At 50.3% G+C, this 24245-nt stretch overlaps 1 pseudogene; it reads right to left on the bottom strand.

Annotated features, from left to right (window-relative positions):
- LOC142486548 (importin-8-like) overlaps nt 1–24245 on the bottom strand; it is a 56561-nt pseudogene that overhangs the window by 29826 nt on the left and 2490 nt on the right.

Raw genomic sequence — 24245 nt, 5'->3', positions numbered from 1 at the left:
GTTTTATCACCTCATATTGCGGTTCCAGAAAATAACAGGTTAATCCTGTCATGAGTCAGAGGTTTTTTTCCCTATTTGGAATCGCTCCTTCATGCATACAAAGGCACAGATGGTAATAAGTGCAGACCAGTTTTTTTATGCACAAGTGTTCCAGATCAAATTCCAATTAAGGAAGGTATATAATGTCACCTTAGAGTAGGGGGGCGGTACACTCCTGAGGAAGCCGCACACCCTTTTTTGGCGAAACGCGTAGAGTGGTAGCCGCCCAGAGAGGAGAGAGAAGAGAGGAGAAATTTACTGACAGATACTCACAGAACCGCGACCGGAAGTGACGTATCGGGACGGAGCGGAAGTGACGCATCGGTGTGCGAGTGAAGCTGAAACATCCATCCGAGAGGCTGTATCCCAGTGGAGAACTCCACAGTGCCTGCGGGCAGCTGTTATGGAAGGTGATTGACCCACAGAAGAGGAACCCACGAGGGGAGAGAGACCTGATCAATGCGCCCACCGCTGGAGGTACAAAGTACCTGAGAGTGGTGGTCCACACCAAGTCACACCGGAGGAGGCGGGTGAGCCTGAAGTGTAAACCAAAAATCTTCTCTCTTTGATCACAATGATTGTGGTACATGCCTGAAATACTTGTTTTTATTGTAAGTGTTCATTTTTTAAACCCCATAAAGTCTAGTTTTTTTACATTATACTGGTCTGCACTATGGTTTGTATTTCTTTTACATACACTTTGCTGCGGAGCTGAGAGCTGGAGACCCTATCACCTGGTGGGAATACCTGCACAGCAGAGACCATTGAGTGTAAAAACCGCTTGATTTTGACTTACATCTTGTAAGTAGACATCACATATGAGCCAAGAAAGAACGCAGAATTTATATCACTTGAATTTTATTGTCTGCACTTAGATTGTTTTTCTTGTTTTATGTTCTTTTCCCTTCATGCTCCCCCTGGATTACAACTGGAGAGTGTTCATAGATTGCCACATTGCATTATTGTCTCTCACCTTCTGTTACTACCTTACACAATATCTTGCTGCCTTATAATCTTATACTATATTTGTGAAAGCACTGTATGCCTGTCTGGATGTCTGCATGGTCTCTGTCCCTAGGGGAAATCTCATTGGTCCCTTGGCCCACCCTCCCCCGCACACCTCTCATTGGCCTGAGGCGGGAGTGACGGGCCAAAGGACACACACACACACACACACACACACACACCCCCTCTCTCTCTCTGTCCTCTCCCCCCAAACCATCACACTCACCTCCCCCCCTCCCCGGTGCTCCACTCAGCTCCCCCCCCCCGGTGCTCCGCTCAGCTCCCCCCCGGTGCTCCGCTCAGCTCCCCCCCGATGCTCCGCTCAGCTCCCCCCCGGTGCTCCGCTCAGCTCCCCCCCGGTGCTCCGCTCAGCTTTCCCCCCCCCTGTGCTCCGCTCAGCTCCCCCCCCTGTGCTCCGCTCAGCTCCCCCCCGGTGCTCCGCTCAGCTCCCCCCCGGTGCTCCGCTCAGCTCCCCCCCGGTGCTCCGCTCAGCTCCCCCCGTGCTCTGCTCACCTCCCCCCCGGTGCTCCGCTCACCTCCCCCCCGGTGCTCCGCTCACCTACCCCCGGTGCTCCAACAGGCAGTGGGCAGGCAGCCTGCAGCTGCCATGCGGCGCCTAAGATGGCGGCACCCGGAAGGACCCCCTTCCTCCCTCGCGGAGTAACTAAGATGGCGGCGGCCAGAAGGAGAGGTGACGTGTGTGTGTGTCTCACTGTGTGTGTATGTGTGTCACTGTGTGTGTGTGTGTCTCACTGTGTGTGTGTGTGTGTTTGACACTGTGTGTGTGGGGGGGGGACACTGTGTGTGTGTGTGTGTGACACTGTGTGTGTGGGGGGGGACACTGTGTGTGTGTGTGTGTGTGTGTGTGTGTGTGTGTGTGTGTGTGTGTGTGTGTGTGTGTGTGTGTGTGTGTGTGTGTGACACTGTGTGTGTGACACTGTGTGTGTGTGTGTGTGTGTTACACTGTGTGTGTGAGTGTGACACTATGTGTGTGTGTGAGTCACTGTGTGTGTGTCAGACACTCTAGGGTGGGGACCGGAGCTACGCATGGGGGGGGGGTCCTGTCCACTGTCCCCCCCCTCCCATCCACTGCCCCCCCCCCTCCCGTCCACTGTCCCCCCCTCCTCCTATCCACTGTCCCTCCCCCTCCCTCCTCCTGTCCACTGTCCCTCCCCCCCTCCCCTCCTCCTGTCCACTGTCCCTCCCCTCCTCCCCCCTACCCCCCCCTCCTCCCCCTTCCCCCCCCCCCTTCTCCTAGCGGGAAATTTAACTCATGGGCAAACGCCTGGTCTTTCAGCTAGTGAAAGATAAAAATATGTATATCTCTTTATTTATATAGCACCATTAATGTACATAGTGCTTCACAGCAGTAATACACTTGACAATCTTATATAAATAACAAATAATACAAACAACAGATCAGTGCTCCAGACAAAAGTAACATTTAGGAAAAGGAGTTCCTGCTCCGAAGAGCTTACAATCTAATTGATAGGTAGGAAGGACGTACAGAGACAGTAGGAGGGCATTCTGGTAAGTGCTTCTGCAGGGGGCCAAGCTTAAATATACATTACATATAAAGAAAATATTTTCCCACTTACCAGATGCCTTGTCATGTCTACTGCAATGGGAGCCACCTCCTGGCTGTATTCACAGATCCTCTTCTGAATAACGTTGGTCAGGTCATCGTTCTCCGTCTCTTTGACTATGTGAAGCAGTTCTTGCATAACATGCCTGATGTATGGTCTCAAATGCTCTTTAGCTAGGAGACACAACGCTGCAGTCAGGAAGTAACTACAAGACAACACAGCAAAGATCCAAATCACAAGACAGCCAATAATAAAGCAGCCAACCATGAGGCAGCAGCCAAATTACATGCAGCGAGAGAGCCAATCACAAGAAAGCCAAGAAAATAGAAGAAGAGGTAGCAAAAGAAAGAATGGATTCAGTGCCAAATACATGTCAGATTGATAACAGACAGAGAGTAAGGGGAGAACATTGTTAGATCCCGCAATTATCCCATCTAGGAACCATAAACAGCATAATGCTTCACAAATGTCCATCACTTGTCTTACCTGGCCCTGGTTGCTTATCAACATCTGCAGTGCGATCGCAGCCTCCACTTTCACCGGCAGCTCTTTATCCCAATGAGACTTTTCTTTGCAACTCCACCGCATTTCTCAGGTTCAGCTCATTATGGAATTTTAATGTACTGAATGAGTGAAGACCCAGCAGGACTGTAACACAAGAGAAAGAACATGTAAGACGTTGGGGTTACAGCCACTCGCTTTATTTAAGTAATAATCCCTGAAGAACAGGGCATTACTGGCCAATAATGCCCTGGCTGGAAGAGTTGAAGGCCCGAGGCGAAGCCGAGGGATTTTAACCCAGCCAGGGCCTTATTGGCCAGTAATGCCCTGTTCTGAGGGGATTATTACTATTATAGGCTTATTATATATAAGGCGTAAATAATAGACATTTTTGTATAGTTAAATAGATTTTTTTAATTAAAATAAAATGGTAAATACATGAAACCAACTCTATATACTCTTACACTGCAGATATCTATATCCACACACTGCCACCCCCTCTGTGTACACACACACAAACACACACACAAACTGCTGCTACACACACACACACACACCACCTCTACACACACAAGCACACCACACACATCACAGCAGCTCTACATACACACACACACACACACAGACACACACTGGAGCTCTAGACACACAACACAGCACCTCCTCTACACTCACAACTCAGCAGGTCTACACACACACACATCACAACAGCTCTACACACACAAACTCTGCTGCTACACACACATGCTACACCCATAACACTGCAGCTGACACTCACACACACTGGAGCTCTATACACATAAACACAGTAGCTCTACACACACATCAGCTCTACACACACACAAACTTCTACTACACATACAACACACACACACACACACACACACACACACACACACACACACACTGCACCACAATAAAAAATGCAGCAACTTACTAAAATTTGCACTCCCCCCCACCTCTACACACAACACAGCACCTCTACAACCCCCCCCACCACACACACACACAACACTGCACCTCTATACACAACACATCACCTCTACACACACAACATACACACACACAACACTGCACCTCTATACTCAGCACCTCTATACTCAGCACCTTTACACACACACACACACACACACACACACACACACACACACACACACACACACACACACACACACACACACACACACACACACACTGCTGCTGCTACACACACATGCTACACCCATAAACACTGCTGCTGACACTGACACACACACACACACACACACACACACTGGAGCTCTATACACACACACAGCACCTCTACACAGATATACAACAGCACACACACTGCTACTGAGACACACAGAAACTGCAGCCACAAACAAACAGCAGGCAGCCACTTACTTATTTGCCGACCCCCCTCTCCCCCAATTCAATTGAATCTGCTCAGAAAATCTCAGTCAGCTCGGGAGGGGGAGGAGTCAAACCGTGGCTGATACTTTTTGACCAATCCCCTGCCCTGTCTCAGAGCTGTTACTTCAATCTAACCAATCCCCCACCCTGTCTCAGCTGTTCTGAAAGCTGATTGGCTAGAAATAAACAGATTGAAAACTGCACTTTGCAAACTGCTAAATTTCCGGGCATTACTGATTGGATAATGCCCGGAATTGTAACCAATCAGAAAGCAGGGTTTTCAATAATGCCCTGAATTTTACTGCTTTAGCTTATAACAGGGGTTGTCAAACCGCGGCTCTTCGGGCACGACCGTGCAGCTCTTCTAAGGATTTGTGGTGGCGGCGGTGAGGAGGATGCCATGCGAGGGCAGGTAAGTTTTTTTTCTATGTTGAATGAATGGTTGCCGGGGGGCGGGACTTAGAATGCCGGCCGGGCGCAGGGGATTGGCTGCAAGTCAGAAGAGTGCTGGGGGCGGGACTTACGCTTCCGTCTGCAGAGCACACGTGGTGTGTGTGTCTCTGCCCGCTCATGGCTCCTCTGCGCGGTGTCTCCCCCCCCTCTGCCCGCCTGGGGTGATAGCAGGTGGGTTTTTGTGCCTTTGCCTCCACGTTTGCCTCCTGTCCTGGTGCTCCCTTTCCCCCCCCCCCCGGTCCCCTTGGTGCGGGAGATGGGCGCGGGAGCGGGCAGTGGTGGCTGCCCGGGGTGATAGGCTGCCTGCTGGGGGAGGGGGGCGTCCCGGCGCTCCCATCCACCCCCCTCCCCCTTGGTGCGGGAGATGGACGCGGGGGTGGGTGCAGGGGGAGGCGGGGAGCCGCCTGCTCGTGGCTGCCTCTGCCTTGTACTCCACTGTGTGTGTGTGTATCTGTGTCTGTGTGTGTGTATGTGTGTGTGTGTGTGTGTGTGTGGTGTGTGTGTGTGTGTGTGAGTGTGTGTGTGTGTATCTGTGTGTGTGTGTGTATCTGTGTGTGTGTGTGTGTATCTGTGTGTGTGTGTGTGTGTATCAGTGTGTGTGTGTGTCAGTGTGTATGTGTGTGGGTGTGTGTATGTGTGTGTGTATCTGTGTGTGTGTGTATATCTGTGTGTGTGTATATCTGTGTGTGTTTAATATCTGTGTGTGTGTGTATATCTGTGTGTGTATCAGTGTGTGTGTGTGTGTGTGTATATCAGTGTGTGTGTATCATGTGTGTGTATCAGTGTGTGTGTGTGTATATCAGTGTGTGTGTGTATCAATGTGTGTGTGTATCAGTGTGAGTGTGTGTATCAGTGTGAGTGTGTGTATCAGTGTGTGTGTGTATCAGTGTGTGTGTGTGTATCAGTGTGTGTGTGTGTACCAGTGTGTGTGTGTGTACCAGTGTGTGTGTGTACCAGTGTGTGTGTGAGTACCTGTGTGTGTGTGTGTGTACCAGTGTGTGCGCGTGTGTGTACCAGTGTACCCTCTGTCTCCCTCCTCCGTCTCCCTCCCTCCGTCTCCCTCCCTCCCTCCGTCTCCCTCCCTCCGTCTCCCTCCCTCCGTCTCCCTCCGTCTGTCTCCCTCCCTCCGTCTGTCTCCCTCCCTCTGTCTCCCTCCCTCCCTCTGTCTTCCTCCCTCTGTCTCCCTCACTCTGTCTCCATGTCTTCCTCCCTCCCTCTCTCCCTCACTTTCTCTCTCCCTCACTGTCTCCCTCCCTCCGTCTGTCTGTCTGTCTCCCTCTGCTTCCCTCGGTCTGTCTGTCTCCCTCTGCCTCCCTCCCTCCCTCCATCTGTTTGTCTCCCCCTCCCTCCCTCCGTCTCCCTCCCTCCGTCTCCCTCCCTCGTCTCCCTCCCTCCGTCTCCCTCCCTCCCTGTCTCCTCCTTCCCTCTCCCTCCGTCTCCCTCCCTCCCTGTCTCCCTGTCTCCCTCCCTGTCTCCCTGTCTCACTCCCTGTCTCACTCCCTCCCTGTCTACCTCCCTCCCTGTCTCCATCCCTATCTCCCTCCCTCCCTGTCTCCCTCCCTCCCTCCCTGTCACCCTCCCTCCCTCCCTGTCTCCCTCCCTCCTGTCTGTCTCTCTCCCTCCCTGTCTCCCTCCCTCTATCCCTCCCTGTCTCCCCCTCCCCTGTCTCCCTCTCCCCCTCCCTGTCTCCCTCTCTCTCTCCCTCTCCCTGTCTCCCTCTCCCCCTCCCTGTCCTCCCCTCCCTGTCTCCCTCTCTTCCTCCCTGTCTCTCCCTCCCTGTCTCCCTCTCCCCTCCCTGTCTCCCTCTCCCCATTCCTGTCTCCCCCTCCCTTTCTCCCTCTCTCCCTTCCCCCCTCCCTGTCTCCCCCTCCATGTCTCCCCTCTCCCCCTTCCTGTCTCCCCCTCCCTGTCTCCCCCCTCCCTGTCTCCCTCTCCCCTCCCTGTCTCCCTCTCACCTCCTGTCTCCCTCACCTTCCCTGTCTCCCTCACCTTCCCTGTCTCCCTCACCTTCCCTGTCTCCCCTCACCCTCAATGTCTTATCTTAACTGCCTTATACCTACACCTAAGTAACCTATCCTGCTTTCTTCAGATCTGACTCAAGTTTCACGCGGGAGATATCGGAAGACAGGTAGGAAACACCTCCCCTCCAGTATAGTACCTTGAGGGACTGCGGATCAGGTAAGATCCCAGGCGGGATTGCTGCTTTAGAAATTGTGAAGAGGGGCATCCTGACACTGGTTAAGGGGTTCAGAATCATTCACATCTGGCTTTTTTTTTTGGTTTGATTAGTGAGGTCATCCGACACACACACACACACACACACACACACACACACACACACACACACACACACACACACACACACACACACACACACACACACACACACACACGTAACAAGGACTAATGGTAGTAAACTATAAGTGTACTACAATTAATAAACTGTTATGTAAAAAAAAAATGTGTCCAGGTTTTTAATTTTCAAAATCTGGTCACCCTAGGGGGGGGGCAGCCTGATGTGATGGGGGGGAGGGAGGGTGTAAGATGATGATGGGGTCCAGCCTGATCTGATGGGGGGGGCGGTAAGGTGATGGGGGGCCAGCCTGATGTGATGGGGGAATAATGATGGGGTGGCCAGCCTGATGTGATGGGGTGGGGGGGGGGGGGGTGTAAAAATATATTTATGGCTCTTTGAAAAATTCTAAATCGTTGTGCTACTCATATTTGGCTCTTTTGGACTAAGAGTTTGATGACCCTTGGCCTATAATAATAATTCAACCGACCGTAAGAACGCACTCTTGCACGGAGGTAGCCCAGGTCAGAGGAGAAGAGGGGGAAGACCTGATTCTGAAGAAAACCTTCCATCTGATCCTTGTATACAGATTTCTGTAAGTACTGTAAGTGAAAAATGAACATATTGAGTAAAAACATTGTGCTATGAATAATATATACCATGGTCTGCCTCACTCTACTCTGCGGTGTCAACGTGTTGCAGAATCCAAACACAGCAAAAAAAATTACAAATACTACATCTGTGGGAACATCTGGAATTACAAGGTCAGAATTGAGACAAACCAACCTGTCGACTGTCTATAGAAGGAGAAGAAAAGAATATCCAGACACTCCTATGGTCTAGATTAAAAAAGTATAACATTTATTGAACTGGATCAACATTTCAGTCCCACCTTGGATCTTTGTGTGATGTTTTGTGCATGCTATAAACATGCTATCTTGACAAAGCCAACAAACTGTGCTTATTCATCAGGATCACAAAGATTAAATTAATACCAATACAGTACTGGACACATATGTAGACAAATCTATGTCTTGAAATATACTATACAGTATGCACATATATCACACACATATTACAGTCTTACAGAATGGCTGATCTCGCTCAGACCCGTGGTTTATTTTTGTCTTAGAGTTATCATTTCGTGTGGTTACTACCAAGGATTTAAGATAAAGAATTTAGGATGAGGTGTTTGTAAAAGTACAGAGAGAGAAAGCTTACTGTTGATGCCCTCGTCAAACATTCATTTACTTGTTTTGTATTATTGCTGTTTTATAAAACATTTTTACTTAGTGTATTTTTTCAAAAGCAAATATTAAAAAAGTGCACACTACAGTATTTACATGACAAAGATTATGCTAAAACCGCTGTATACATATGAGAAATTGTGTCGCAAACAAACTATTTGAACCCCACGTAAGTTGTCATGGAACAAGAACTACATTTCTGATTCACCCCCCTCTCTCCTTTGCAGCTTCTGCCTGTCAGATCTTATTCTCAGCTGCATGGAGTTTGCACACACATTCTGTGCCTGCGTGACATGCAACAATGTTGCCTTTCTTGCCTCTGGGCATGAAATCAGTGAGCTGCTACTGCAGCCTCTGAGATCCTCACCAGAATGGGCTAGTCTGCCCCCCCTCCTGTTTGTTCAAGATAGTCTGTCCCAAGGCTATTTCCTTTACCCACATTGCTCCTCACTTCCTTTTCCACCCTAGATCACAGTGAGTACAGACATGTCTGCATCCACCCCTGGTAAGGCCTTTCTCTCTTACCATAGTCTAACCTCATAGAAGCATCCCACATAGAGAAGTACTCTCTGCCTACACTACACCTACAAGTTCCTGTTGTTTTCTACTCCTGCAATAAAGTTAAGAAAGACATTAAGGACTTGTCATGCTTTGGAAGAGGGAAGACATGAGTTAAAGCTAACTGAAGCTATTCATACCTCAACACGTGACCCTAGCTTCAGGATATAAGTAGATATATAATTTCTTTTAAATATTTGTCACTCATATACAGTTAGGTCCGGAAATAATTGGACACTGACACAATTTTCATAATTTTGGCTCTGTACGCCACCACAATGAATTTGAAATGAAACAACCGAGATGCAATAGAAGTGCAGACTTTCAGCTTTAATTCAAGGGGTAGAACAAAAATATCGTATGAAACTTTAGGAATTGCAACCATTTTCATACACAGTCCCCTTATTTCAGGGGCTCAAATGTAATTGGACAAATTAACACAATAAATAAAATGTTAATTTTTAATACTTTGTCGAGAATCCTTTGCAGGCAATGACTGCTTGAAGTCTGGAACGCATGGACATCACCAAACGATGTGTTTCCTCCTTTGCTATGCTTTGCCAGGCCTTTACTGCAGCTGTCTTCAGTTGTTCTTTGTTCGTGGGTCTTTCTGTCTTAAGTTTTGTCTTCAGCAAGTGAAATGCATGCTCGATCGGGTTGAGATCAGGTGATTGACTCGGCCATTGCAGAATATTCCACTTTTTGCCTTAAAAAACTCCTGCGTTCCCCCCGTTACCCCTTCCCATCAGTTTGTCAATTACACTACCCCCCACCCCTTCCCCTTATCAGCAAGTCTCTCCCTACAAACTACTCTAAAATGTCCACTAATCCACAGAGAATATAAGGGAACATTGTCCCAGAATATCCTAATGTGGAGTCAAGGCTTACAGCTGTTTTCACAAACATTGCGTCACATGTAAATAAAGTGCACTTTTGATTTATTTATTTTGTACTATTTTCTTTTTAAAAAATGCACATATTAAAAAGTGACGTTTTATGAAACAACAATAAAAAATCTAGCAAATGAATGTTTATGAGTATCAAGAGTAGGCTCTTTCTGTACTTCTACAAAGACCTCATCCTAAAATATTACAGAATTACCTTCAATAAGATCTCTGCCAGGGACCCCACAACATGCAGAGCCCCATCCTTCTTCCGAGGATCTACAGAGGACGCTGTAAGGATCTGGTAACAAAAGGCCATCATCTTCGGCAAGACCTAAAGCAAAGAGACATTTAATGTCTGGCCGACAGAAATCCAGACATTCATCCAGTCTCAAGCCCACCTCTTCTTTTCTTTGATGCAGTATATAGAAGGTTTTGTGCTGCGGAGGATGGAAACACACAGTCTTCAAATACATCTAGGAAACAAAGAAAGTAGATGGGTGTGTAATGAGCACCTATACACATGTAGAGAACTATATGATATGGCAGTTATGCCATTCAAATAAACACGTTTAACCAGTGTCCAGCTAGGTGTCGCCCAAATCAAGAAACGAGAGGGTTCATGGAGGATTACAGATACACGTGGAAATATCGAGGAAACAAAGATTGAAAGTGTACAGATTTTTTCACCCATCACCAACCAAAGGAGCTGTCCAGCACTGAGAACCTATCATTTGTACACCGTGACAATTCCTACCAATGAGGTGTGGAGATTGGCCAGACATGGCATAACATGAAGATACAAATTGGGATGTCTTTCTGATTTCAGATGATTTGCAGATGGTGACTACATGTCACCCCTTGCTCCCCCTTTTCCGGATTACCCTCTATTTTGCCTTTTTGCATACAGTAATTGCTCTTTTTTTACATTTATGTATATTTGTTCTTCTGCAACCCATACAACTTGCACAGTAAAAAAAAAAATATAAGGGGGGGGGGGGGGAGAGATTACCAAACTTCATGCGAATATATTCATAGGGATCGTCCTGCCACAGATCCTCATCCTCGTAGCACATAAGAGGGAAAATGACATCTTCAGCAATACCCTAGGAGAGAAGAACATATCCTGGGTGGGGAGGCCTCCAGAAGAAACACAATATTCTATTTAACCAAAAAAGCTGAAGCAGGCAGAAAAAGTAAAATGAATAGGGCAGCATTAACAGGCGAAATACTAAACATTTAAATATCATGGCGGTCTAATAACGAGCACGGACAGTATGACACATGAACTATGGTATTATCTGTGAAAGATTTATAGAACCTGGTGTTCTAATCGTGTTAAAGCCACAAACAACTTCTGAGTGTCACAAAGATATCCCAGCTCCTCCTCCGAGTTATCAGTCAGGCACACAGTGGGAGAGGCCACTTTCTTTCTATTTTGCACTCACCTGCATGTGTGGCTTCAGCTGCTTCCACGTGACGGAGTGAGACAAACCTAGGTTCAGATAGTTGAGTGTCTGCTGGAGAACCTGCGGGGCGATATATTGATCCTGTCGATGTTACTCCAATACCTTCAACAGAACCTAGTGCAGGAGCAATTTAACCTTCAGCCAACAGTGGTAGTTGCATGTGCGGCAATTTAACCCCAACCCTACGCTGGGAGGCCTGGTACACTGCAATAAAGAGGTTAAGAATTAAAGCCTCCAAACGGAGGCTTGCTATACATGGCAAAAAGCTGCATTGCGTACACAGCAAACCTCTGCTTTTCTGTTTCATTCAGGGACAATGGGGTTGACATATCTATGGGATCAGTTGGACAGCTCAACACTAGGGAAGAGGGGGCCTTGATAGGGAGTAAGGCTGCCAGTATATGCAGACCATCAGAACAGATCTTGCGAGTCTGAACATCCTTGTAAGAGATGCCTCCGTCTCACATTTCAAACCTTGCAGCTCTAGACTTGGAGACATAATGTGATTCTCCACAAGATAATATATTGGCATCTCTGGTTGTACAAGGGTCAAGCACAATGCAGACAACTCACGGGACAGAATCACTGCTTCAGTCTAAACTTCAGAAATCAAATTGCACTAAAAATGGCAAAATCCCCTTCTCTATTGGACATTGCCAGGGTTGGGCGATATAATTACAGACCCCTCCCCCCCCGACAAGATGATCATATCCTGTAAATCAAGCATGTCAAACTCAAATGCTAACAAGGGCCAAATAAACAAGGTTTAAGTCTAGGTGGGACGCAAAAAAATAAAAACTTACATTTTCATCGAACCGTAGGTTTATTTCGAAAAGTACAGTGTGTGTGTGTGTGTGTCTGTGTGTGTCTGTGTGTGTGTCGGATGACCTAAAAAAAAAAAAGCCAGATGTGAATGATTCTGAACGCATTAACCAGTGTCAGGATGCCCCCTCTTAACAATTTCCAAAGCAGCAATCCCACCTGGGATCTTACTTGATCCACAGTCTCTCAACGTAGTATACTGGAGGGGAGGTGTTCCTTACCTGTCTTCTAATGTCCCCCATGTGAAACTTGAGAGTCAGGTCTGGAAGAAAGCAGAATAGGTTATTTCGGTGTAGGTATAGGGCAGTTAAGATAAAAACGAAGAGAGTGGGTGAGGGTGACAAACAGAGAGAGGGTGACACAGAGAGAGATAGAGGGTGACACAGAGAGAGACAGACAGAGAGGGAGGCAGACAGAGAGAGAGGGAGGAAGACAGAGAGGGAGGGAGGGAGGCAGACAGAGAGGGAGGGAGGGAGGCAGACAGAGAGGGAGGGAGGGAGGCAGACAGAGAGGGAGGGAGGGAGGGAGGCAGACAGAGAGGGAGGGAGGGAGGCAGACAGAGAGGGAGGGAGGCAGACAGAGAGGGAGGGAGGGAGGCAGACAAAGAGGGAGGGAGGGAGGCAGACAGAGAGGGAGGGAGGGAGGGAGGCAGACAGAGAGGGAGGGAGGGAGGGAGGCAGACAGAGAGGGAGGGAGGGAGGGAGGCAGACAGAGAGGGAGGGAGGGAGGCAGACAGAGAGGGAGGGAGGGAGGCAGACAGAGAGGGAGGGAGGGAGGCAGACACAGAGGGAGGGAGAGAGGCAGACAGAGAGGGAGGGAGGCAGACAGAGAGGGAGGGAGAGAGGCAGACAGAGAGGGAGGGAGGCAGACAGAGAGGGAGGGAGGGAGGGAGGCAGGCAGAGAGGGAGGGAGGGAGGCAGGCAGACAGAGAGGGAGACAGGCAGACAGAGAGGGAGGCAGGCAGACAGAGAGGGAGGGAGGCAGACAGAGAGGGAGGGAGGCAGACAGAGAGGGAGGGAGGCAGACAGGGAGGGAGGCAGACAGAGAGGGAGGGAGGCAGACAGAGAGGGAGGGAGGCAGACAGAGAGGGAGGGAGGCAGACAGAGAGGGAGGGAGGGAGGCAGAGAGGGAGGGAGGCAGACAGAGAGGGTGGGAGAGTGAGAGAGGGTGGGAGAGTGAGAGAGGGTGGGAGAGACAGAGAGAGTGAGAGACAGAGTGAGAGAGACAGAGAGAGTGAGAGAGACAGAGAGAGTGAGAGAGACAGAGAGAGTGAGAGAGACAGAGAGAGTGAGAGAGACAGAGAGAGTGAGAGAGTGAGAGAGACAGAGAGAGACAGAGAAACAGAGAGTGAGAGAAACAGATGGAGAGTGAGAGAGACAGGGAGATAGAGAGAGAGGGGGAGAGAGGGTGGTTGACTGACTCACCAGGCCCGGGATGTCAACCCCGGCAGACCCCCTGTTGGCGGCCTTGTCCCTCATTCTCTACTTCCCCCCCATTTTTTCCCCCCATTTTCTCTCCCTTCCCTCCCCCATTCTCGCAATCCCCTCTTCTCTCTCCCCACCCATCTCCCTCTCCCCCCCTTCCATTCTCTCCCCCCCCCCTCCATTCTCTCCCCCCCCCCCCCATTCTCTCTCTGACCTGCACAGACGCACACAGCCACTGACCTACAGACACACACAGACAGACCAACAAAGACACTGACCACGCACAGACACCCACACAGTCACTGCTGGTCTGCATAGACATACACACACAGCCACTGATACACACACACACACACACACGCCCCCCCCCACACACACACTCCCCCCCCCACACACAGGGGCAGGGGGTGACAGGGGCAGGGGTTGACAGGGGGTGACAAAGGCAGGGGGTGACAGGCAGGGGGTGACAGGGGTTGACAGGGGCAGGGGTTGACAGGGGGTGACAGAGGCAGGGGGTGTGTGGATGGACGTTCACAGAGGTACACACTTAGGAGGCTTTATAATGTGAAATTATAATAGGCTTTATTGTGCCTGTTCCTTTTCATCAGGAAATTATCCAAACACAGGGGGGGAACAAAGCTTCCATTCACTTGGGAGTATTTCTAGTGAAATCCTATGCAATTAGTTCACATCTCCTATTAGTTAAGCAGTTCTCGCAGCCCCAAAACATATAGCATGAAAATAAGCAGATATAAGCAGTCTCTTAAGAATAAAAGTCTTATCTGTTTCTTGGAGGGAAAATCTTCTCACTGTCCCTGCTTCAGCTCCCTTGTCTCCAGGGTTGGTCAGCATACAGGTTTAGAAGGTTTCCCTGTGTCTTGAAAGCCTCTCTGCTATCTCTTTTGCAGAGCTCAAGACCAGTGTGTCTCTAAGTTCAGCTCAGGTGTCAGCTAAAGAGTTCTCACTTCCTGTTTCAAAAGACAGGCTTTCTAAGCCATCTAATAAGGCAGGTGGTGTTTAGTAATTAACTACCACAGGTTAACCACCACACTGCTGGATTAGAGGCACATTACCTGAATAGGGATAAGTCTCCTGTTTGTAAGGAATCCACTACTGGCTTTGACTATAGCCGTGCAGACCTGTGCAGTTGCAGGCTTCCTCTGGCAATCTATGGCACAGGTGCTGCCTCTCATTGCAGCTTCTGCCCTGTGCTACTTCATTGGAGGAATTCTCACACACCCTCCTCCTGTGATTGGATCTCCGCCCTTTATATTCTAGGCGTTGGCTCTGAACCAGCGCCGAGCATAACTATTCCTACCTCTATGTTACTGTCTCTGCCACAAACCACCCCAGGCCTCTCTCCTAGCGTTCTTACCTTCCAAGTTCCTGAGTATCCAGAGGCCTGGTCCTGGACGTCTGTGCTGAAGCGTTGTTGCCAGCACTGGCCTGCTGCTATCTCCTTGCAGTGGCCTACCCTGGACGTCTGTGCTGAAGCGTTGATGCCAGCACTGGTGACTGCTGCATTCCCTCCTGGCAGTGGCTGCCCTTCCTGTCCTGTGGTCTGCCGCTATTCTCCTGTAGTGGCCTATCCTGGACGCCTGTGCTGAAGCGTTGATGCCAGCACTGGTACTGCTGCATTCCCTCCTAGCAGTGGCTACCCTTCCTGTCCTGCGGCCTGCTGCTATTCTCCTGCAGTGGCCTACCCTGGACGCCTGTGCTGAAGCGTTGATGCCAGCACTGGTAACTGCTGCATTCCCTCCTAGCAGTGGCTACCCTTCCTTTCCTGCGGCCTGCTGCGATCCTCTTGCAGTGGCCTGCCTTGGACTTCTGCGCTGAAGCGTTGGTTCTTCCCGACGCTGCCCTGCGGTGAACTTCGGCCAGCCTGCTGTCTCCTCCTGCTGAGATCGGCGTCATGGGCCGAGGCCGCTCCTCGCGCAGAAGCCACCCCCGCGCTCACGCTCCTAAGCTGAAGCGGGGCACTCCTGATTTCCTGTTGCCGAACTCCTGCTTCATTAACGACGATGCTGCCTTCTCCAATCCTGACCCTGCGATGTACGACTACGAACTGCGCACTCCGGATCAGTCTGCGTGGACTAAGGTCGGTGATTATATAACCCCACCTCAGCCCCGCGGTCCGGTCCCGGTTTGTGGCGAGCATCGGCGTAACAGTATGCTCGGCCCATTAAAACCGGACCGCGCCGTGGCGGGGGATGGCAATTTACCAACTGAAGTTATGTCCCGGCCTGCGTATCAGTCCCACTATGAAGGCCAGTATTTGTGTGAAGTAATACCCCTGATGGATGAAATGTTTACCTATGAAGGTTTAACCCCTTTGCAAAGACAATGCCGTTGTGATCTCTTTATTAAGGCTTACTGCATCCTGAACTTAAAACAGTCTCTGGCCGCTTGTATTCGCTCTCCTGATTCCCCTATAACCTGGGATAACGTGTACCCTATGGAACTGGCCGACGCCCAAGAGGCACTCTACCTCCTGGCCTCATCACTGGACATTCCCCTAGTACAACAGGGCGCCCTCCTCATGTTGGCTCAGTCTCAAGATACACTCCATGTACTTTCCTCAACACTAGACATTCACATAATAGAACAGGATCCCCTCCTTGCCAGCTACGCTGCTGCTTGGCAGATTCTCTATGCTGCCAGTCCTGTTGCTAAACCTGTGGGGGTACCTCTCTCTCCTAAGAATGGTCAAACCATTTCTCTGTCGCTGCCCGCTAAGGAAGAAGCTGCCACGCTCCCTAATCCTGAGTTAACCTCCCTAAGTTCTGTCCCTGAGGTTATTTCGGTCTTAACCCCTGCTAGTCAGGCCTATGCGTCCCCCACTGTAAATCCCTGCTGTCCCCAGGTCAGTGGGTCTTCCCTAGCACCAGAGAATGAATCCTGTTTGCCCTCTTTTCCTAACCCAAAAATTCTAAGCTCTGTTTCCGAGGTTTTTTCTGTATTAACCCCTGCTAGTCTGCTCTGTGAGGTCCCTACTGCTAACCCTAGTATTCCGCAGTCTAATGATAGGTCCCTAGGGCAAGAGGCAGAACCCCCTATGACCCCACTCTCGGAGACTAGCTTCTATTTCTCTGATTCTCAGGTACAGAGTAATTTAACCCTTGGGGTTTTTCCTATGTTAACCCCTGCAGGTCAGCCCTGTGAACCTTCCTTGGTAGATCCCTTTAGTTCGTCAGTCAGGGACACCTCCTTAGCCTCAGAGGATCAACCCCTTTTGTCCTCTGACTCGGCTAAAATTCTCGGGGTTATGCCCCCTGAACTTTCGGCAATAATACTGGCTCCAGTAAAAAGTACTCTGGAGCCGTTTGTTTCTCTAAACCTGTTCGCAGAATTCCTACTCCTAGGTATTTCACTCACCCCGTCTGTCACTCAGAGAGCTGAGACCCCTGCTTCTGAGCATAGACCCCTTTTCGTGGAATCTGTTGTCGTTTCTGATGTCCCAGACACTCTTTCCCAAATACCCACTTCAGAGACCAGCACAGGTGTGGTTGCCCCACTTGCACTGTCTGAGTTCTCCTTTTCTCAAATCCTAGGGTTTAAAGCGAACAGTACATATTATGCTCCTTTCCAAGTGACCCCTACTGAGATCAGCGTATCTGCTGTTGCTCCCTCAGAACCATTAAAGTTAGGGCCCTTCTTTTTGAAGGATCAGGCTTTCAAGTTTGAGACTCCCTTTATCCCTGACTTTGTAAATCTGCAGTCCCTTCTCACTGTAGTTAAAAGTTCTCCAGCAGCCGCTGAGTTAAGCTTTGCGGCTGCCAAATCTTCTGTTATAGAAGCAACCTTGCCTAGCTTACTTCTGTCTGTCCTATCTGGGATGCCCATTCCTGTAATAATACTGTTTCACGCTGATTCGCCCACAGTATTCGGGGTATCCACTACTGACTGTATGTCTACTACCACGAACTCAGGGGTATCGCATTTGGAACTTTCCCTTTTTTCAGAAGATCCCGTCTTTAAAATGGACTTATTTTTCTCTGTGTCTTCCACAATACTTGGGGTACTTGCTATTGACTGTCCTGTCCCAAAACTAGGGTTACCTCTCAAAAAGGTGCCTGGAGCTACCGATGTTAAAAACCCTATGTTTAAAACAGTAACAATTTGCATTGCTTCTCCCACAGTATCATGTGAGACCTGGGTACCTGGGACCTCCACTCCGAAGCCAAGCTCTAGTTCTCTGTCTTCTTTCTCTGTGTTGGAGGCACCCAGCTTTAACCCCAAGACTTTTTTCCCTAAGGTTGATGCACCGCTTAACCGCCTGCCTTGTTTTTTGGATAAAATCTGTTTTCTCACCTTTCAAACAGACTCCTTACTCGCAGGTCTCTGTGCGGTGCCCAAAGTGCCCGATCTGTATGGCAATTGGCCTCTCCCTAAGATGAAGACACCCTTACTGGACCTCGTCGCTTTACCTTAAGCGTCCGTTCCTGTTCTCTATGGGTCCACTATGGGTATAGACATGCTTATTATGTCCTTTGCCAAGGCCACAATTTCGGATTTGATTCTCTCTAAAGATCACAAACCAAAGGAAGCGGATCCTTCTTCAACTGCCAGTACCATGAGTTGCATACACACTGCTACAGACTCTCGCAAATTGCTTGGGATAGCAACCCTGCTTGGTATCAAAAGTACCTCTGCAATAGTGTGTAGTGAACCCTCCCGCCCCATTCCCTTGCTAACCACCACCCGGAATTCCTTGGAAGCTAAAGACTCTCGCAACCTCCTCCGTGCTGATTTCACCAAAGACATTGCCTTCTCTGAAGGTCCCTCTGCCATTTTTGTCCGACAATCTGTGTCCTGTGTCCCGTACTCTTGGACTATTACTATGCACCGGACACCTGGCTACTGTCCTTCCGATGTTCCCATTCCGGAGCCCTCAGGTCCCATTGTCCATGTACCAAGAACTGCAGTACCACCGCTGTCTTTCATGGCACTCGCCAATGTACATCTGGATTGCGGACCTAATTCTCGCCGGAGACACTTCAGGAACAACTCAATGTCTCCCAGACCTATGAATGGTCCTGTTCACTCAGGCTTCTCACCCAGTGGTGGGGGTACTGTAAGGAATCCCAACAAACTATGGGCTTTCAACGCCACCTCTCGCCTAAGGAGGTTTAGGAACAATTCCATGTCCCCCAAATCTGTGATGGATCTTGTTCGTCCGGAGGTCTCACCTGAAGGGGGGGGTACTGTAAGGAATCCACTACTGGCTTTGACTATAGCCGTGCAGACCTGTGCAGTTGCAGGCTTCCTCTGGCAGTCTATGGCACAGGTGCTGCCTCTCATTGCAGCTTCTGCCCTGTGCTACTTCATTGGAGGAATTCTCACACACCCTCCTCCTGTGATTGGATCTCCGCCCTTTATATTCTAGGCGTTGGCTCTGAACCAGCGCCGAGCATAACTATTCCTACCTCTATGTTACTGTCTCTGCCACAAACCACCCCAGGCCTCTCTCCTAGCGTTCTTACCTTCCAAGTTCCTGAGTATCCAGAGGCCTGGTCCTGGACGTCTGTGCTGAAGCGTTGTTGCCAGCACTGGCCTGCTGCTATCTCCTTGCAGTGGCCTACCCTGGACGTCTGTGCTGAAGCGTTGATGCCAGCACTGGTGACTGCTGCATTCCCTCCTGGCAGTGGCTGCCCTTCCTGTCCTGTGGTCTGCCGCTATTCTCCTGTAGTGGCCTATCCTGGACGCCTGTGCTGAAGCGTTGATGCCAGCACTGGTACTGCTGCATTCCCTCCTAGCAGTGGCTACCCTTCCTGTCCTGCGGCCTGCTGCTATTCTCCTGCAGTGGCCTACCCTGGACGCCTGTGCTGAAGCGTTGATGCCAGCACTGGTAACTGCTGCATTCCCTCCTAGCAGTGGCTACCCTTCCTTTCCTGCGGCCTGCTGCGATCCTCTTGCAGTGGCCTGCCTTGGACTTCTGCGCTGAAGCGTTGGTTCTTCCCGACGCTGCCCTGCGGTGAACTTCGGCCAGCCTGCTGTCTCCTCCTGCTGAGATCGGCGTCATGGGCCGAGGCCGCTCCTCGCGCAGAAGCCACCCCCGCGCTCACGCTCCTAAGCTGAAGCGGGGCACTCCTGATTTCCTGTTGCCGAACTCCTGCTTCATTAACGACGATGCTGCCTTCTCCAATCCTGACCCTGCGATGTACGACTACGAACTGCGCACTCCGGATCAGTCTGCGTGGACTAAGGTCGGTGATTATATAACCCCACCTCAGCCCCGCGGTCCGGTCCCGGTTTGTGGCGAGCATCGGCGTAACACTGTTACAGGGTGGCAGGGGGTGACAGGGAGTGACAGAGGCAGGGGGTGGCAGGGGGTGACAGATGCAGGGGGTGAAAGGGGCAGGGGGTGACTGGGGGTGATAGAGGCAGGGGGTGACAGGGGCAGGGGGTGACTGGGGGTGATAGAGGCAGGGGGTGACAAAGGCAGGGGGTGAAAGGGGCAGGGGGTGACAGAGGCAGGGGGTGACAGAGGCAGGGGGTGACAGAGGCAAGGGGTGACAGGGGTTGACAGGGGCAGGGGGTGACAGGGGCAGGGGTTGACAGAGGCAGGGGGTGACGGGCAGGGCTTGACAGGGGGTGATATGGACAGGGGGTGGCAGGGTGTGGCAGAGGCAGGGGGTGACAGAGGCAAGGGGTGACAGAGGCAGGGGGTGACAGATGCAGGGGGTGAAAGGGGCATGGGGTGACTGGGGGTGACAGAGGCAGGGGATGACAGGGGCAGGGGGTGACAGGCAGGGGGTGACAGAGGCAGGGGGTGACAGAGGCAGGGGGTGACGGGGTGACAGAGGCAGGGGGTGACAGGGGCAGGGGGTGACAGAGGCAGGGGGTGACAGAGGGTGACAGAGGCAGGGGGTGACACGGGGTGGCAGGGGTTGGCAGGGGGTGAAAGGGGCAGGGGGTGACAGGGGGTGATATGGACAGGGGGTGACAGGGGCAGGGGGTGACAGGGGGTGACAGGGGCAGTGGGTGACAGGGGCAGGGGGTGACAGAGGGTGACAGAGGCAGGGGGTGACGGGGTGGCAGGGGTTGGCAGGGGGTGACGGGCAGGAGGTGACAGGGGCAGGGGGTGACGGGTCGGGTGGGTGACCCCAGGCTGGCCCCCATGCCTCATCAGCATCTTGTCCTTACCTTATTCCCAGGCTTCCAGGCAGGAGGCAGTCCCACAGACGTCTCTGAAGCTTTCTCCGCCGGGGAGTTGGCTCCGCCTCTGCTGTGCTCTCCACATCCCACACATGGCACGAGTGCAGGATGACTGCGCCCGGCCACCATACAGCCCCAGCAGGCCAGCTCTTCCTTCAGCCGTGCTTGCCACATCCGCCCGCCACTGCACTCGCAACTCCCGGTCACATGCTTGCTACCGCCGCCCACGCGCTCGCCAACGCACACGCCCTCTGCAGGGATCACTGCATTCAGGGGAAATCTTGTGTCCCTGCGATCCGAGTGATTTGGATCTAGGGGAGAAACCCAGTGCTGCTGCTGTTCTCCTCCTTGTACAATACATTATGCAGGAGGCTTGTGACTTCCAGGTCTGAGACCTATGGGATAGGTATATACCTTGTGCCCTCCTCCCGGAGGGGGCATGATAGTGATTTCCATGCTGCAGTGCTGGAGAGGAAAGCTCATCATTCATGTAAGCCTGAGAGCTGAACACACACACACACACACACACACACAAACACTGAGATACACACACACACTGAGATGCTCACTCACACATTCACTCAAACACACACACACACACTCCCCCCCCCCAGGTTTACCAGGCTTCAAGGAGAATGTCTCCGCCGGGGTTTTGACTCCGCCCCCGTGTCCTCCCACACACGGCACGAGTGCAGATTGACTGCACCCGGCCACCGTACGCCTCCAGCCCCTGCAGGCCAGATTTTACTTCCGCCCATGCTACTCTCTTCCCCCACACCCGCGCTCGCTTCTCCCGCGGCCAAAACTTTTAACCGCCGCCCACGCGCTCGCCGACACACACGACCGCCGCGCTGGTTGTGAGCGGACCGCAAAAATATCCGTTGCGGGCCGTATGCGGCCCGCGGGCCGCATGTTTGACATGCCTGCTGTAAATCATATCAGATGCTGATTCCCACTACCAACTCATATAATCCAATCCCCCCCACAAACCTAGAAATACAAGCAGTAGGCAACAAAACAACACATCTACATTCCCCCCCAACATAATGCCTGATTCACCTTAAGGTTGAGATCTCCCTACATTGCTTTTTATTTACAACAACCTATTCATTAGAGGCATATTGTCAGCAGTACAATTATTTTTACCATGGCAATATTTTTATGCCACATGCATATGAGGGGGGTGGGGGGGCAGACACTATAAACCAGGGGTCTCAAACTCAGTCCTCATGGGCTACCAACAGGAGAGCTTTTATCAATATCCCTGCTTCAGCACATGTGGCTCCATCAGTGGCTTAGTGGAAGACTGCACCACCTGTGCTGAAGCAGGGATATCCATAAAAACTGGCCTGTTAGTGGCCCTTGAGGACTGACTTTGAGACCCCTGATATAAACACTGTAGTGGAAGCGGGACCTAAGGGAGCAAGAGCTGAAAAGAAGAAAAAGGAGATAAAAAAAAACCTAAAAAACAAAACCCCATTGAAGAGGGAACAAAAGGAGATATGAAGGCAGAGGATCTAATTCTCACCATCAACGCCGATATGGTCAGGGATTAGAGAGGGCCACCATGCCCCTGAATTAGCCCTCGAAGGAGACTGAAGTTTTGTTTGTTTTTTTATTTCTATTTTTGGAGCAAAGATTCGGTGGATTGAGCCATGTTTGTCAAAACGTCGCTTTTGTTTGTTTCTGAATTTGGCATATTTATTTTTACAGCATCATGTAGATTTCAGTGTTAATTGTGACCCAGAAGAGTTCACTGCTGATAGAGTAGAGTACGGTGGAGTTTTTATGTACGCTTTACCACTTGAGCATCATTGGCCAACTAAGCCCTCCATTGGCAGGGACAAGCGCGGCTCCAGGGCTTCCTACTTATTTTATTCTTACAGACCCGTAGTGCCCGAACCAGTGCTTTGGCTGCTTTCTGTACCAATTTGGGTATGCCTGGGCTTACCCCCACAGAGACTTCTTTAGTTGCATTGGTTCACGTTTCTTGATTTTAGGAGGTCAGGATATAGAGCAAGGGAAGTACCTTTGGTCCTACAGATCGCAGGGAACGGGCCAAAAGAAGGGGTCTATCCCCGAAATGTTGCCCCCCTCAATTGCCTTTATTCTGCTAAACCCCATTTTTTCCCCCTCCCCACCTCCCCCATTTTTTTCCCTTCCTTCCCCAATCCCTTGTCCTCATTTTCACCTTTTTACTCACAGGTATTTTTTTTACACCTTGAGTAACTGCTTCCCCTTTTTCTGCAATTACTGTGCATCTATATCTGTATGTTATGTTCGCTGATATGTGTTAACATTAAATGTACTATTTTGCTTATATCCAGAGTATCATCGCATTGAGTGCAGCTTTGGTTTCATTCTGAATAAAGCCCAAACAATCTATTAGCATGAAATATTATTTCTACATTTTCTATAACAAAACGTATAAAGACTGCAATTCATTATCATTAGCCCATTAATTTATTCTAATTTTACCTCCAGGCTGCCCTTACGACGTATCCAGTAGGTCATGGGGGCTGGCACACCGGGGGTCTTATGACTTACAGGGAACGTCATACTATTGAAACGGAAGCAGAGTCGTGTTTAAGACACGGGGAGGCCAGATTTTCCTGAGATATTTACATTCTCGTGTGCCGTTGTTTCTGGTCACTTTTGGGAAATTAACATGGCTGCCACCCAAGCCCCACTCCCACATTTCAGCTTCTTTTTGGAGAACCACAGCAACCTGTTTTTATTTTACTGGGACATACAGTAAACATCTTTGGAACCACAGGGTCCCACAGAGCTAGGAATAATGTTACCTAACTCCCGGGGACTCCCCAGTCACAATTATGTAAAAGAACAACAGGGATTTATGCTTTTACTGGATTGATGTCCCATAACTCTACCAACCCTCACCATAAATTCACCCTACCCAGGGCTGGACTGGCTGGGGTAGAAGGCAGCAATTCCCCCTGGGCCGCCTTAATTACTTGGACCAGTGTCTAAGAAACAAAATCTTTCTGACCTCAACAGCTGAAAGCTGTATCTGTCTCAGGATGCGGTAAGCAGTAGGACCCATGGGAAACCTAATTCTCACCTCTCTACTTTACCAGCTCCCTACCTGCTGCAGAGTTATATAGAGAAGTGGCCTTCCCTGGCATTGAGGAGACAGACATGGGAAAATACATTGTGGTGAAACACAGGGATCAGGGGTGAGACATAAGGCACATGCCAAAGAGACTCAAGAAGTGGAGAGAAACCGGTTCAAGGCAGACAGACACAACAAATTGTAAATGGGTAATGGGCTGAAAAGGCAAATCAGGGAGCCTCCAGAAGCACTCTACTCTAAAAGGTAACTGGGAAATTGCCTAAGATGTGCTTTGACATAGCTTATGTCCATATTATGTATTTATGAACTACTGCCCG

The sequence above is a fragment of the Ascaphus truei genome, unplaced genomic scaffold, assembly GCF_040206685.1.
Source record: "Ascaphus truei isolate aAscTru1 unplaced genomic scaffold, aAscTru1.hap1 HAP1_SCAFFOLD_944, whole genome shotgun sequence".
Lineage (NCBI taxonomy): Eukaryota > Metazoa > Chordata > Amphibia > Anura > Ascaphidae > Ascaphus > Ascaphus truei.
Note: the sequence above shows the minus strand (reverse complement) of the source record. Positions and strands in the feature narration are given on the sequence as shown.